We start from the raw sequence: 13,933 nt of genomic DNA, 5'->3' as shown, positions 1-13,933 counted from the left end.
AGACTACATGGGATGAATGGAGTGGGTCATGATCTACCATTAGGCAATATGGTTATGAACAAATTATGAATAAATGAAGTAGAAATTAGACACTAACTTAGATAGAGCCTACGTGCAAAATACTAAAAATACCTTTATCCTTCAAAATCATAGTTGGATAAGATCACATATGATAAATTTTCATTTGGTTTTTCACACAGCTCTTAATAAGAAGACAGGCCTATAGTAGTTTTTGAATAACATATGAGAATACCTGGCCTTTTATAGTTCATGCACATACCTCTTTAAATATTAGTCAAATGAATTCCAAAGAAGCATAAGTCATGTAATTGACAACTTCAGAGAGCACCCTTGAAGACTTAGAACGGGTACAGAAATAAAAAAATAATGAGGCATATATATATATAATTTCCCAAAATACAAAATAAGTATCCATGAATAACTTTAAATCGACTTTTTATTTTAAAAAGTAATTTTAGATAAACCTTTTATTTAAGAACAGTTTTAGATTTACAGAAGTATGAAGTTTCTGTGTACCCCACACCCAATTTCTCTTACTATTAACAGCTTATATTACAATGGTATATTAGTCAGAATTAATGAACCAATATTGGTGCACTATTATTAAGGTTCTAGTTTATCTAGATTTCCTTAGTTTTTACTTAATGTCTTTTTTGTGCCAGGATACCATCCAGAATATTGCATCACATTTAGGAATCATGTCTATTTAGGCTTCTACTGGTTATAACACTTTTTCAGTTTTTTTGTTTGTTTGTTTTTGATGAACTTGACAATTTTGAAGAGTACTGCTCAGGTATTTTTAGGATGTATCTTTATTGGAATTATTATTATGTTGTTCTTATGATTCAAATAAGGTTATATGTTTTTTGGAGGAATACGACAGGGTTAGAATGCCAATTTTATCACATCATATCAAGTGTGCATACTATCAACCTAATTTATCACTGATAATATTTACCTCAATCACAGGGCTGGGTAATGTTTGTCAGATTTCTCCACTATAAAGCTAAACTTCTTTCCACCTTTCTATATTGCACTCTTTGGAAGAAAGTCACTATGAGCAGACCATGCTTAAGGAGTACGGATTTATGCTCCTGATCCTTGAGGGCAGAGTATCTCCATAAATTGCTTGAAATTATTCTGCAAAGGAGATTTGTCTCTTCTCCCCATTTATTTATTATTCAATCATTCATTTATGCCACTATGAACTCAAGGATATTTATTTTATATTTTGAGCTACAATCTATTACTATTTTATATATTGTTTTGTTAAGATTTTCCAGCTTTGGACATTGTGAGCTCTTTCAGTTGACTCCTGTGGTCCCTTGACATAGTACCATCATTGTGGCTTTTTTTTTTCTTGAACACTTCCTTACTTTCTGACACTATAAGAGGCTCATCTTGTACAATCCCTATATATTTCCTGTCACAGTCCTAAAAACAGTTGTCTCCTTTAATTGATTTCTTTATTAGAAACAAGGTATAAGTGCTAAGTATAATTAATGTTATTGGGGTAGACTTGCTTCTAGGTCCTCTCAACCGACAGAGCAAAGAAATATGTGTGTGTATATTCACCTGTGTGTGTGTATGTGTGTGTGTGTGTGTGTGTGTGTGTGTGTGTGTATGTATATATATATATACATGACTATGAATATTTCTATTGGTAAACCTCTTTATGTATATTAAACCAAACATGAATTGGAGACTCATGTCTTCACTTCTGATTCATTACTACATGGATCATCATTACTTCTCTTCCTTGCTTATCTCTAACTTATTCTAACAGTGGAAACAGATGGCTCCCATTATCTGCCATCTATTTACTTAAATGTTTAATTCTGGTATATATGAAAAGCAGTATGAGAATTGTTAACTGCACTCTTTTGGGAAACAATTATCAAGTCGAGTGCAGTGCGTATATATAGTTCCTTTTGCCTTCGGTCTTACAGACTTCACTCATTTTCGAAGTTACTACTATAATCAGCTTTTTCTCCATGTCTCATGTGTTTGTAATACCCTTAAATTGTTTGTCACATTCTTCATTTCATCCTGGGATCTTCTAACTTCCTAAATATTTTTAAAATTTCTATATACTAAGATTCACCATTCATGCTATAAAGTTTTATGGGTTTGACAAATGTGCAGTATCATATATCGAACAGAATAGTTTCACTGCTCTAAAAATTCCCTTGTTCTTTTACCTATTCAATCTTCATTTCTCCCTCTGAACCCTTGGCAGCCACTAATCAGTTTACTGTAGCTATACTAGTGCCTTTTCCACATGTCCAATAACTAGAATCAAACACTATGAAGTCTTTTTATACTTTTTTTTTCATTTACTAATATGCTTTTAGCATTCATCCATGTCCTCTCCTGATTTGATAGCTCATTTTCTTACAATATTGAATTGTATTCTGTTTATTTGTTTACCCACTGTAGGACTACTTGTTGCCTCCAGTTTTTAGAGATTATGGATAAAGTTGCTTTAAATATCTGAGTGCAAGTTTTTATATGCACATAATTTTTAAATCAATTGGATAAATACCTAGGATTTTTTGCTGAACCTCATGGTAATGTTGCTTTTAGCTTTTAAAGAAACTCCGGAACTGTGGTCCTATATAGCTGTACCATTTTGCATTCCTACCAGCAGTGAATAGGAGTTCATATTGCTCTTTACTTTCATCAACATATAGGTGCTCTTGTCAGCATACCCGGTTTTTAGCTTTTGAGCCTAGGAGCTAAACATGTAAGTGAGCCTTCAGATGCTTCCAGCCCCTGGCCATGTGAGTAACCTCTAGCATTGAAGTTTTTGCAGCTGACTGTCAGGTATTGTGGAACAGAGTCAAGCTGTCCACACTAAATTATTGATCCTCAGAATTCATGAACATAATATAGGTGTTGTTTTAAGTCTCTAAGTTTGGAGATAATTTGTTACACAGCAATAGTAATTGGAAGATAATGGAGATATCATGAAAATACTTACAATAAATTATGCAATTGTTGTATTATAAAGTTGTATATCTGAAATTTATATAGTGTTGTTAACCAATATTACCACAATAAATTAATTTTAAAATTTTAAGATAGAATTTGGACAAAGAACTAACTCTATGGAAAGTTAGAATTTAAATGATGAACTCTGAATAGCTGTATTAATTACATACAATAGGAACCATGTAATAAGTGCTTACTATATCCTAAACATTATTCTAAAGACTTTATATGCATAATGTCATATAATTCTCATAATAATTCTCTATATATGTACTAAAACTATATCTATTAAGAAAACAAAACAGAAGCTCAAGAGGTAAATATCACAGACACAAAGCCTCACAGGTGCCAGTGTAATGCTCTGAAACTAGAATGGCCCTTCTGAATACTCCAAGTTGAGCAGGGAGGGAATTCAGCTCTCTAAATCCTGTGTCAAACAATCATTGGATGCAGACTGCTCCAAAGAATACCATTAATACATATAAAGTTTAAAAACAACATTTAGTATGCTATAGAGACAGCATTCAGGAAAGGATTTTTAGCTAGTGAACATATCAACTGGAAGGGGACAGTAAGTGTGCTTTTGGGAAAGTTTATACTGCTCTGTTTATTAATCTGAATTTTGGTAACAGGAATATGTTTGGCTTTTGAATATTCACTGAGCTATGTGCTAATAACTTGTAAACTTTTTTGTATGTATATTGAACCTCAATATTTTAAAAAATATATATGTTATGCTAATCCTGATAACCTATCAAGACACGGTTGAGTTTATTCCAAGAATGCAAGATTGGCTTAAAATTTGAAAATAAATTACTGCCATTCACTAGACTAGCAGAATGGAGGAAAAAAATCCATATGATTATTTAAAAAGATGCAGAAGTTATTATTGAAAAAAAAAAAGCATTTGATAAATATTACCTTCTTACTAACAAGAACTTTCGGGTCATCTCTTAGATATGTCCTTTTATTAGAAATATTTTTGCCTTTTGCCCCTGTTTGTCTTCACTCAAGATATAAATTCCTCAAGAGAAAATCTGATTGGCCTTATTTTGATTATATCCTCACTCTTCTGATGAGGGTAAGAGAGTTACTCTGATTCCTGCTGTACAAAAAGCAGGATTAAGCATAAAAAAAAGTAGGCAAAAATAAAAATGATCACTTGAATGTTTAATAAATGTTCATTTGAATAAATCAATGGACTACCAGGCTCAAAGGCACAGATACATAAAACTAAATTTCATATACTCTGAGCTATAAATGGTTCACTGTGATTGAAAAGAAAAATATAGGTGAGAAATATTACTGGATGTAAAACAGCAGATGTAGATAAGAACCAGATCTCAAATGGCCTGTTAGCCTATGAAAGTAATATGAATTTAATTATAAAGCATTAGGAAATTATTAAAGCATTTAAAGCAGAATGGACATGAGCTAATGTGTGCTTTAGTTAAGAATGAGCATGCTGGTATCTGTAATAAGAATGAATATGAGGAGAGTAAACCCCAAGCAGAGATGAATTGTAATAATCCAGTTGAGAAATGAAGAACTAAATTAATTGGTAAGGGAATAAAGAAAAAAAGATAGATTTAATTGCAATTTATAAGGTACCATCTATAAGCTTAATATCTAGCTGAGTACCCAGAAGTGAGGTAAGGGAGAATGAAGAGTAAGGTTGAAGGTTTTTAGTGTGGAGGGAGGCTGATTAGCAATACAGGGGATATAAGAGAAGGATTGGTGAATAGGAAAAGATAACATATCCATTTGATCCATTTTGACCATTAGTTGCCTGTTGGTCATATTGCTGGAGATGTCCAGTAGGCATTTGGATAGATAGGTCTGAATTTAGTTATAAACGAAACGATCAAAAAGTGATGAACAATTATTTAAATTGTTCCTTTAGTTTAGTTTGGAATTCCTTTCCTTAATCTTCTTCTCCTTGAATATATCTATTCCTTCTTAAAGGAAATATTCAAGCGTCACTTCTGAGAAACTTTACCTGTCATGATTCCCCACACCGTTAGAGAAAAAAGAGTGCTTTCTGTGTTTTTCTACTGTATTTTCCTTAGGATATCAAGAACTGTCCACATTCAACTCTAATGTGGAACTTAGCAAAATGATTAATATTCATCTGGAGTTTAAACTCTGTAAAGGCAATAATTTGGTATATCTTTTCCAAAGTGTATCTTTAAGTCCTAGAACTCTTCTTCATAGATGATGGGTATATGATAAATATTTGGTGAAACAAATAATAAAACAATGAACAAATGAATCTGCAAACAAAAACAGAGACTCTATTGTAGCCTCATTATGCCTACTACTTTTAGTGCCTGGCACATAATAGGTACACATAAAATAATTTTAATTATGAAAGACCAAAGAACTATAAAATTTCTTACACTCTATGATAAATTCATAAATATATGAACTGCATGCATTTTCTTTTACTATAATTTTCAACATTGTCTCTCTTTTGCTTAAAACACTATGTATATTTATATTTTAGCTACATGAATACATTGAGGTTTGTGCATTATATTTTAATAATATACATTGTATTAAGAGTGTGCTGAATATGTTTCTGCCTTTATGTGTAATTTGCCTATTATTTCAGGGAACTAGAATTTTACAACATTCTTTAGCATTACATTGCAATGCTGGCCACTAATATATACTCTACTGTTCTCTTCATTATTTTACACTTTAGCAATCAATAATATTGAGAAATAATGACAAATAAAAAGCTAAATGACATTTTAATTTAGTCTAGAAGTGGTTTTTTAAACACTCATATCTGGCTAATGCACCATAAGAGGAAATGTAAAGCAGGTGCATTTTTTAGACATTGCTAGCCATTTAAACGTGCTATATTTACTTGCACAATCCTGATTTTATATTCCTGTGTTCTGGCTGTGGTTGAAGACTGTTCACATATAAAATTATATGAGAGTTTGTGTGTGTTCATAGGTATAGCAATGCTGAAGAAAAATATACTGAGTATAAGAAATTTTTCAAGTAAAATAAAGCTTAGTTCTAAGATTGATACTTTTTAAAATGGTAATTCACTGTGATCTTCATCAAAAGAATTAGAAATGTAATGATTTTTAAAAGTAGAGGACAGCAATTTCACATTTTTTGTTTCAATGCCTGAATTTTTAATGTGGAGCATCATATTTTGTACCAGACATTTATGAAATTTTATTTTTTTTAATTCTCATGTTCTTTGTGTCAATTATTGAAAATTCAACAGGAATGATACTTATTTCAAATAACTTTTATACCTTTTCTTCTGCCTTTAATCTGTTGGTGGTTAGTGCAATATATATCAAAGCTTCTTATGAGTTATATTTTACATAAAAATCAATATACACTCAAAATGAAGTCATATGAGTAGAATTCAAGGCTTTAGTTGAGGAGCTTTACAATATAAAAATTGTTCCTAGACATTTTTTTCTTTATGTATTTTCAGAATCACATGATTTGTTCTGTGGGACTATTTGCAGAAATCAAATCTCTGTAAAAGTGTGATATTTCTCTATTTAAAAAAAGATTTAGATGAGAATAATTATTTTTAATTGTTCTATGGCTGGAATTATGTTTCTTTTCCTTAAATAAAAGATAAAATAATCTAGTTTAATTAGTACCTGCTTTGGAATCGGAAATGTGAATTTAAACCACAGAACAGATAATTTATTAATTATGGTAACTTATGGAAGTTAATTAACCTGTAAACCTCAATTACTTATCTATAAAATTGGGGCACAATCACTTATGTCACATTGCAAGAATTAAGTGAAATATCATTAAGAAAAGACTACCATAGTATTTGTTATGTGCCAGCTTTATTACATATATTAATTTATAAATCATGTACATATTATACATTTATATGATTTTTAGGATAGAGTCTGGTATATATAATCAGGATATATCCAGTTAGCCTAATAATGAAAGTTTATGACATTTTGAGTATGCAGTTCACATGAGATGAAAAAAAATCACCAACACTTATTTGGAGAAGGAAACACCAAATCTAATAGTTCCCTTTTTCAATATTAGGCAGGTACATAGTACAGGTATATTAGGCAGGCAGATACAGTTCTTGTACTTCATAACAAGTAACACAAAAATCAACAATATCTTTAATATAAAGTTTGTCTGAGAGTCTAAAAACCCCAGAATATCTCAGAATGCTCAAGACTGGGCAAAGATGATTAACATTGCATGAGGCTCCCAAGTAATTTTAAGGCAAATTTCCTAAAGATCTTTAATATCCACCCTGTGCATAGCCATGAGTAACCATGATGTGCCTGCAAAACAAAAAACAGTAAATTTGTGAATAATGTCTGAAAAAGACATCAGCATTCCATGATAAGACCAGCGAAGATAATGGTACAACTGTGAAAAGTTCAGAAGATTGCCATTTTTTTTTTCTGAGAAATGGACCCAAAGAATATATGTGAAACTTGGAAAGTATTGCACTCAATTATTTAAAAAGCAGGATTTAGTTATCAAAATGTCACACTTGTAAGAATTAGAAGTCATCTTTTACTCTTCTCTTCCTAAAGAATTTCAAGATCCATCTAAAGCAATAAAAATTGTTCTGATATCATTTTTATACAGTCTGTACCTTATTATTATTAAGGATTTATATCTACCCTTGATTCCTGTATGAGAATTGCTTTGAATACTTGCTGAGCAATTATCTTCTTTAGCAGTGGAGAATAAATGATAGGGATGAGAGGTTTAACTTTACCTGTTTTTCTTTTTTACTAATTTTTAACACTTTCAACGATTCCTGTTGCTAAATGACGAGATTCCACTAAATCATTGCTATCTAGCAGAGATGGTAAAAGTTAGAGTGGTTTAAATACAATGTTTCTATGTGCACAATCTTATTCTGAATAAGTTTTAAAAAGCATATAAAGTAAGGAGCAGTTTTCTCAGTTTATTTTTAAATAGAACAGAAGCATAGAATCCTGAGAATAAGGAATGAAGATCGTAGGTCAACTTCCTATGCCAGAGTTGCAGAACCTTAAGGTTAATGCCAGGGGCAGTATGAGTGAACCACTACTCTCACTTGAGGGGATCAGCATTTGTGTGAAATTCATGAGCACGGTAATCTCTGAAAAATGTCTTATTACTTCCAATACAGAAAAGACCATGAATTTACAGGGTAAAAGTAACAATCCTAGGAAGTAACGAGAAAAAACTAAAATTATCCTAAGTTGAATCAGAATCAAATTGTTATCAAAAACTTTAACTAGAGGAAAGTAATGCAGAGGAAAACAAACAAAAATTCTACAGCTTAGTAGTTATTGATGCAATAATGTTCAGCCTTTTGGTGAAAACATGCAAACTCCCTGACTATCAGTAAAGGAAAATGAAGTATATGTGCAGATAACAAAAAGTAAGAGGAAATCTATTAAAATTCCGAGGAGGCAGGACCTCCCTGAGATTGTGAATAGGTGAATGTTTAAGCAGTACAGAGTGAACCACTTTGAATAAACCTTGGATAATTTGGTCTACGGCCATGCTACCATGAAGAAGCCAGATTCCGTCTGATCTCGGAAGCTAAGCAGGGTTGGGCCTGGTAAGTACTTGGATGGGAGACCACCTAGGAAGAGCAGGTGCTGTAGGCGTAAAAAATAAAAAAATAAGGATTTTAAGCTGGCAAGGTCCTTGCAATCTGTGAGGTCAATCAAGAGTTGCCTTACCTAAAAAAACAAACAAACAAAAAAAACCTTTGGATAATTTGAAGAGAAGTTATCTGTCTGGTGTATATATTTAAGTTTTTTGAACTTTTGTTTCCTCATCTGTAAAATAGTGTAGGTAACAACATATATTCTCTTAATTTTTGAGTGTGATGGACAATTGAGATAATGCATAAGAAACAACACCAAGAAATAGAAGGCAAGAAATGTTAAGGGACTGGGGACAGATGTGTAATGTCTATCTCAGTGAGAATGATGTATAATGAGACTTATAATATGTATGTTCTAGTGAGAATGTTGTAATGTAGAACACAATTAAATCCAATACAACTAAATCCGTAATGAAATAAAATATTATTTACCTAAATTTTGCTTTTAATTTACTGAAATTGTGAATAAAATCTGATTATTAAATCCCTATTTTAATGGTCTATAAGAAAGATCATGTTTTTATATTTCAAATTTTTACTAGAATATACATCATCACTATTTTAAAAAATATCAATGGTAAAGCCAGAATCTATCATTATTGAAGGATGCTACATATTTATTTGAAAAAGAATACTAAACATGGATGAATAAACAATACTAAAATTAACTGCCAATTAAACATTTAAAATCATCACAAAATCAGGAATTTCACCATACTTTTTTGTATTCAGCAGTCATGTGTTGTATGTGTGTGTGAGAGAGAGAGAGAGTGAGAAGGAAGAGGAAGCAGGCTTAGCTTCATTACTCAGTTGCAATGGACAGCTTTCCATCTGTCATGCCCTGGTTTATTTTTTATCAGCTGAATCAGTCAATTAGTTCATACAACAGAATTTATTGCCTAGCTTAGTTTTATCTCCTGATATACCCTCTTGAAAGAAATATCATTTTAAATGAATAAACCCCTATCCTGAGCAAATAGCAAAATGTGTACTTTCGTTTTTTACACTGTGGGGAAAAAGCAGATACACGACACATCATTATTTATTTGTGTTTGGTGTTTGTCACAAAGCAGCAATCATAAATAACAGTCAGGAGAGGACAGAGACTCAGCCTTTAATAATATTGTTTTGAAAATACATCACCTAGCATTGAAAATGTCATATAAAATTCATATCTATTGCTGTTTACAAAGGGAAAAAAGAACGTTTGCACTTTGCAATGCTAGCACAATTCTCCAAAACATTAAGATGCCGTGTGCCGTCTTTTATTCACACTTATTTTTGGTAGCCAGAGATACGTTTCAGAGTTATATTGATTTTCATTCTGGCTGTGGTTGATTAATATTTCAGGAAGGATTCAGGTGCATTAGGGCAGAGCTGAATAGAAATATCAGTGCATTTTCTCAAGCCAAGGTGGTGTGAGGTGTGACAAAAACAACCTACCTACTGGTTTTATTTGGTAAGGTGTACAGGCAATAGAATGAATCTCTAAAATTGACAGCCACATGGACTGGTTAACAAGAAACTTGACATTCTTTTCAACACTTGCTATTGTTATTAATGACTTGTCGCAGCTTCATGCAACTAATAAAATGTTAGTGTTTTGTGAGCACATTAGTGATCTTTTTATTTTAATCTCGAGATTAAGTGTGATCACCTTATAAATTTGCTTCCCAGAAGGTGCAATTTTTAGTAATTGCTTTTCCTTGATAAGGATTTCTCACTCATTACAAGAAACTGCAAATGTAATAGTTAAGGGATGATTCTATTGTAGTAACATTTTTCATCCTGACCCTATTCCCAAGGTTGAGAAATTGCTCGTCAGTTTAATGTTTTCTATTTGCTTCTTTGCCAGCTGAGTTCTTCTATTTTAATAGCTCATTTCTATCATCCACCATTCCCTTCTTCATTTTGGCTTGGCTTTTTCATTATATGACTGTTATACGAAGCTCAGAGTTCCCTGAACACATTAAAATGTCCAACATATTGTCATCTACATAAACAATCACAATTTATGTGACTTGCAAACTCCCATTCATCTCTAAGAAAGAAATAAATTTTGTAGAAATAACAGATAACCATTTAGACCCACTGGTTATTACTGGGTTTGATATATTATATTTTTATTTAAAGAAATGTTAATGATTACAGTGAATGAAATTATATTTAATAAAACAGACTCAATAATTCAATTCAGCTATAATCAAAGTTATCTTAATTAGAACTTTGGAAGAAATCAACACTTTTGTTATCTTTCTTCTCACAATTACTAAAATTATACAGCTTATAGGGAATATGATTAAAAATTTAACTTAAAGATGTCTTTAATACTGCCAAAGACCTATCAATTTCAGAAAGCTCAGTAGCCATATAATGAGGAACTAATTATGAATGAAAAACTCTACATAGAATAATGTCCCTAGCATCAAGGTTAAATGTATTAGCTTACTGTACACTTCAGTTCTTTAAAACAATGCCAAATTGTTAGTTTGCTTCAAAAGCGAACCAAGGTTTTTCGTTTTCCTGAAATTATTGAAAAACTTTCATTCCTTAATGCTTATCCCCCTCCCAAAAAACGCAAGAAATGTAACTTTTTATTCAACTCACGTTTATCTACTCTTAAGATTATATTTTTCGTTGCATGAGGTTCATTTATTTTTTTCTGAAATATCTCTTCTGGACCTCTCAAGATTTCATCTGGACTAATTGCTTTCTTGACATGCTTCAAAATTCTTCATTCGAGTGTCTTCAGGTTTACTGGAATCTGAATCTTCCTCTTTTTTTTTTGAGAGAGGGCATTGTTTTATTGTGATTTATTGTCAACTATCTTCCTCTGAAAGTGATTCAAGAAAGAAAATCTGTGTGTTCTTGCATGTCTTAAGATATATCTGCTTTGACTTCATGCTTAATTGTTCTTTGGGTGGGGATAAAATAAGTAAATAGATAATTTTATTAAAAAGTTATTTAGTCTGAGAGATTTGAGCGATTTTTTTTGTTCTATTGGTCTTTTTTTTAGAGGTTCTAGAATTCTATAACTTTTATTGAAATAGAGAGTTACATGAGAGTGTAAGAAATAATGCAGAGAAACTCTTTTTACATTTTACTTAGTTTCCCCAGTTGTAACATTTTGCAAAACTATGCCAAAATATTACAGCCAGAATATGAGTATTGATACAATCCACCAGTCATATTCAAATTTCTTCAGTTTTACATATACTCCTGTGTGTATGTGTGTGTGTGTGTGTGTGTGTATGGATGCTTTAAATTTTATCCAACTGTATCACCTGTGTAGGTTCCTGCTTCTACCACCACAGTCAAGATACTGAATAGTCCCAATGCCACAAGTATAAAATTCCATTGTGATTTTATAACCATAACCAACTTTCTCATATCTCCTACTCCTCCCCTACCCAATTTCTGGACACTACTAATCTGTACCCCATTTCTAAAATTTTATCATTTCAAAAATGTTATGTAAATAGAATTATACAATATATAACCTCTTAGGATTGACTTTTTCATTAAGCATAATTCCCTGAAGATTTATCAAGTTGTTTATGTATCAGTAGGTTGTTCCTTTATAATAGCTGAATAGCATTCCAAAGTGCTATTCACTTGCTGAAGGCTATTGGGACTGATTCCTTTCCCACTATTACAAATAAAGCTGCTTTTAACATTTGCAAACAGGATTTTTGTGTGTGCATCAGTTTTTATTTCTCTGGGATAAATACCTCTGGATGCAAGTGCAAAGTCATACAGTAGGCTGCATGTTTAATTTTTCATATTTATCAAACTGTGTTTAAGAGTTGCTCTACTGCATTTTCTTTTTCTTTCTACCATCTTCTTCAGTCCTAAACTTGAGCTAGCTGCCCACCAGCCTAGCATCTCTTTTGCCATGGCACTCAGTAATGATGACACGGAAAAGCAGACTAAACATATAATGGCTTTTATTGAACAGGAGCCAATGTAAAAGCAGAAGAAATAGACACAAAAGCCCAAGAGTTCAACATTGAAAAAAAATCATCTTGTGCAAATCCAGAAACTGAAGATTATGGAATACTATGAGAAGGAAGAGGAGCAGACAGAACAGCAGAAGAAAATTTAGATGCCCAATTTGAATCAAGCAAGGCTCAAAGTTCTCAGAGTGAGAGATGACCCTATTACAGATCTACTAAATGCAGCAAAACAGAGACGGCAAGGTGGTAATAGATACAACCAGGTATCAAGTGCTATTGGGTGGACAGGTCCTTCAGGATTTGTACCAGTTTTGGAGACCCCGATGATTGTTTATTGCTGAAAACAGGATTTCCCTGTGGTAAAGGCTGCAGTGCAAAAAAAAAAAAATCCCTATGTACAAAATCACCACCAAAAGAGATGTTGCTGTCCAAATTGATCGGGAGGCTTACCTTTCTGAGGAAATAGCTGGTAGAGTTGAGATATTTAATGGGGATCATAGAATAAAGGTTTCTCATACCTAGAGAGCCGGCTGAATCTGATAGCCAGCAGATGGAGCCAGAAGTATGGGGAGTCTTATTTGGTGCAAATGCCAACAGGAAGTTTTTGGACTCAGCCTTTGGGGGGTGGAGTTCGTGTACTGCTATGATGTGGAAGTTTCTGATATTTGAAGAAACGAGATTATCTAGCTTCTTCTGTGCTGTTTTAATATTCTGTACTTATCAGTGGATATCCTTCTGTAGCTAATGCCTTTAGCCTAATTGTTAACAATGGGAGAAAGTTTCACTTACTATGATCAGGAAACCTACTTCTAGCTTTTCTAAAAGTAATATAACTTTCAGTTGGTTCTGCAGCCTGAAGGTGAGGAAATCAGGTGGTGTTTGCACGAACTTCACTCTGTCTTCTGCTCTTCCTTTGGTTCTAGTTATCTAGTCTAGAGGGTGATATATATGGTGTTCTTTGTTCTTTATGCTTAAAATGCGTGCATGTGAGGTATGCATTTCTTGCAGCAGTAGTAGCTTCACTGTTACCTATTTGGGCTTATAAGTGTTCCTTATCTGTAAATGCAATTTAAAATCTAAGCCATGATGCTCACATGCTCGCTCTCTCTCTCTCTTGTTGCTATATTTACTGTCTTGCATTTCCACCAGCAACGTATGAGCAATCCAGTGTTCACAACCTCACTGGCATTTGGTGGTGTCCTTTCTTTACTTTAACCATCCCACTAGATATGTGATGTCTCATCATGATTTTTATTTGCATTTCCAAAATGAACTAATGATTGGGAACATCTTTTCACATGCTATTTTTTCCTGGTTT

At 32.5% G+C, this 13,933-nt stretch overlaps 2 pseudogenes; both read left to right on the top strand.

Moving 5' to 3' along the window:
* Positions 1-8,538: 8,538 nt before the first annotated feature.
* LOC120605190 (uncharacterized) lies at positions 8,539-8,657 on the top strand (annotated as a pseudogene).
* Positions 8,658-12,554: 3,897 nt separating this feature from the next.
* Positions 12,555-13,360, top strand: LOC120604857 (V-type proton ATPase subunit E 1-like; annotated as a pseudogene).
* Positions 13,361-13,933: the final 573 nt, after the last annotated feature.

The sequence above is a fragment of the Pteropus medius genome, unplaced genomic scaffold (genome assembly GCF_902729225.1).
Source record: "Pteropus medius unplaced genomic scaffold, Ma_sr-lr_union100, whole genome shotgun sequence".
Lineage (NCBI taxonomy): Eukaryota > Metazoa > Chordata > Mammalia > Chiroptera > Pteropodidae > Pteropus > Pteropus medius.
This window is presented reverse-complemented; position numbering and strand designations above follow the sequence as displayed.